A 3,844-nucleotide genomic window follows, 5' to 3' on the forward strand; every position below is an offset into this window, starting at 1 on the left:
CCCTCCACTCTCTCTGTCTCTCTCTCAAATAAATAAATAAATCTTAAGAAAAAAGAAATACCTTCTGAGGCCAAATCCCTCCCAAATAATAAAAAGAGGAACATAGCTATTTGGCCTCTTAAGCAATTGCTGATTATCTGAAAAAAAGGGAAGTCTATAATCATGATTTAAGTCAATGTTTCATTAATTAAGTCAATTTCATTAATTGATACTTCGATAGGAGACCCAGGAGAGCAGTCATCAATTTCACTCCTTTGATTTACACGTTCCATTCGTTTACATGGGTGCTTTGTAGCACCTAATGTCTCTCCGCCTTTTGAGCAATTCCCCAGAAAAACATCATAACAGTGACCATGACAACAAGGAATATTCGTGTAGTGTTGCTAGAGACCGGTCACTAAGCTGAGTGAGGACAGTGGCTCCCCGTAGTTCCGGTTACCTGAGGTCATCCGCAATCCTGGAGCAGATGATTTCCCTCCTGACACGCCATCAGATGCTACGTCACCGTGCCTGCGTCGGTCACCACCCCGCATCTCATCACATCTTCACATCTCAAAGCATCACAAGAAGAAGGACGAGAACAGTGCAATCGGGTATTTTGTGAGAGACCACATTCACATAACCTTCATGACAGTATATTCTTCTCATTGTTCGATTTTATTATTAGTTATTTGTTAATTTCTTACTGTGCCTGATTTATGTAGTAAACTTAATGATGGGTATATGTGGGTAGGAAAATATGTGGTGTATGTAAGGTTCTGTGCTAGCTGTGATTTCTAGCATATCCTGGGATTTTGGAATGTACCCCCCCCCCCAGATACGGGGTGACTACTCTATTTATTTATTTATTTATTTATTTAAGATTTAATTTATTTATTTGAGAGCAGTAGCAGGAGGAAGGGCAGAGGGAAAAAGAGAAGCAGACTCCCCACTGAGCAGGGAGCCCTACGGTGCAGAAGGGGGGGGCTTGATTCCAGGACCGAGATCATGACCTGAGCCAAAGCAGATGCTTAACCAACTGAGCCATTCAGGTGTCCCGGGGGATTACTGTATTTGTATTTACTCTTTTAATCCTTCCAAATCACCTTAGGGGGCACATCCATCCCCATTTTTCGGTTGAAGTGACTGAGGCCCAGAGAGCTTAGGTAACTCGCTCAAGGTCACACACAGCTAGTAAGTGGCAAAACACCAAAACTCAAAGGAACTTATGGAAGCCATAAAAATACATGTATCTTTTACCAAATGCACTGTGTATAATGAAATTTGGGCAAAAATCACAAGGATATGGTTTGCAGATTTAGCATTTTTCTTTTTATTTTAATATGACTTGCCCTGAGGCGCTGAATGTATAGAGTAATGGTAGGGGTGAGAATTATTCTAATTAAGGACATAGTTCAGAGGGGGAGGGGAGACAAAAGACAGTTTTATAGTTAAACCTATGTGTAGTGGGTAATAGTTGAATTTGTGGGTTGACTGGAAAGTTTGCTTTGGCTCTTTTTTTTTTTTTAAGGATTTTATTTTTCCTTAAGTAATCTCTTCACCCAAGGAGAGGGTCAAACCTACAACCCCGAGATCAAGAGTTGCAAGCTCCACGCATGGAGCCAGCTAGGTGCCCCTCGTCTGTGGCTTTTGATTGGGCTGAAGGCTCATCCTAAACTAAAGGGAAGGTCTCCAAAGAATGGTGTGATTTAGATTAAGCTTGTTCTTGAGCATTGGTTCTGGAGGCTTCATTAACAGTGTGAAAACCAATCGGCCACTTGGTGCTCTTGATTAATGAGCACTCCCCAGGCTCTGTAGAGCATGAGAGACTGAGGAAGGCATGGAATTTGAGACAACTGACTTGTTTCCATGCAGAGGATAAATACTTACTAAGCACCTTGCCCGTTAAAAATACATACATACATACATACATACGATTTTATAGCCATCAGTGCAGCATTCAAGAATGTGGAGTGGTTAATCTTCTGCTGCTTGGCCCAACCTCCCTCTGCTTTAGCCACCTTGGTCTTCTTGCTGTTTCTCACACATGCTGTTCCCTCTGCATGGAACATAGTTCTCCCAGATACTCTCCTTGCTCCTTCCCTTACTTCCTTCAAGTTTTTGTTTCAATGTCACCTTCTCAACAAGGCCGTCTCTGGCCACCTTATTCAAAATTACAAACCAATCACCTCCTATGCTCCCTCAACACTGCTCACTCTCCTTTATTGCTTTATTTTTCTCTATAGTGTTAATCACCTCCAAACATCCTATATAATGCAGTTATTTCATCAGCTGGCTTCTCCATGGAGCTCCATGAGGGAAGAGATTTTTATCTTATTCACTGATGTATACCCAGTATTAGAATAGTTACTCAAGAGGCATTTATTGAATGAATATATAAATAATATGATTTATTTATATGAACATGAACAGCAATTGAGCAATGTAGGTCAGATACTAAGTGCTTTACATGTGTTGACTTATTAAATATGCATAGATATGTATTTAACATATTACATCTGATAGGATGTAATTGCCTCATGCATACAATCAAAATATTCCTGTGTGGTAAAAACAATATTGATATTTTTCTCTTTATTGCATATTGTGGGAGTTTGAGAAATAGAGAAGTTAAGGAATTCATCCGAAGTCAAACAGTTGGTGATAAAGCCTAAAAGGAAACCTTGATTCTGGACAAAGAAAGATGTGTCTTTTCACTCAAAAAGGAGATCATGGTAAATGGGAAGTGGTACCGATCAGATACTGATGATTGAGCACTCAGTCGACAGGAATCAGAGTCCCTGACTAGGGGGCCAGGGAGAGAAGGGAGAACACGGTCTGCAAAATAGAAAATGCAAACAGGAAGCGAAAAGATGGAATAAAAAAAAATCTAAAGTTATGCCACAGTCCAAACAATTCTTACCTTTCTTACCATAACTGGCAAACTGGGAAATGTCCTTTGATTAGCTAGCTGGCATCATTTTGAAGCAAATAATATCCTGGAAACACTAAATTTCAATCTCTGTTGCTTTCATGCTTCGTGATTCTTATTTATTACCCATTTTACCCTAGTTAGAGTAGTTTATAGTCGCTCAGATCAATTATAGTATAGAAAACATCAATAGCACTGTTCGATTTTTTTTTTCCAAAGGAACAAGTCTAATGAAGAACTATAATTTGAAAGCAAAAAAGGTGTGAAAAGTGCTGCTTTTATTCCTTCATGCATTGGTCATCTTCTGGCTTTTAGTTTGTTGGATACAACCTCTGGGGACGGAACTGAATAATTTGAAGATGGAAATAATATGCTTTTGTAAATTAAACACCACTGCCTGGGAGATTGATTAAATACAACTTAACTAAAACCTCATTATATATTCAGATTAAGTTCCTTGTCAATCTTTTTTCAGAAAAAAAAAATATCTTCCTAGTTAAGGTGTGGTTTCTCCTGGAATAGACCTGTTTTTTAAAGTTTTCCTTCGATGGTATTAAAAATATCGTTTTCTGCTGTTGTTTAGAAAACCTGGGAAGTCTTTTTTTTTTTTAAGATTTTATTTATTTATATGACAGAGGAAGACACAACGAGAGAGGGAACATAAGCAGGGGGAGTGGGAGAGGGAGAAGCAGACTTCCCGCGGAGCAGGGAACCTAATGTGGGGCTTGATCCCAGGACCCTGGGATCATGACCTGAGCCGAAGGCAGAGGCTTAATGACTGAGCCACCCAGGCGCCCAAGCCTGGGAAGTCTTAATGCCTGATAAATGAATGCCTCATTTAGAAGCTACCTTTGGGGGAGCCTGGGTGGCTTAGTCAGTTAAGCTTCTGCCTTCAGCTCAGGTCATGATCCCAGGGTCCTGGGATCAAGCCCC

Source organism: Mirounga leonina, unplaced genomic scaffold (genome assembly GCF_011800145.1).
Source record: "Mirounga leonina isolate KUSES-001 unplaced genomic scaffold, KU_Mleo_1.0 Mir_366, whole genome shotgun sequence".
Taxonomy (NCBI): domain Eukaryota; kingdom Metazoa; phylum Chordata; class Mammalia; order Carnivora; family Phocidae; genus Mirounga; species Mirounga leonina.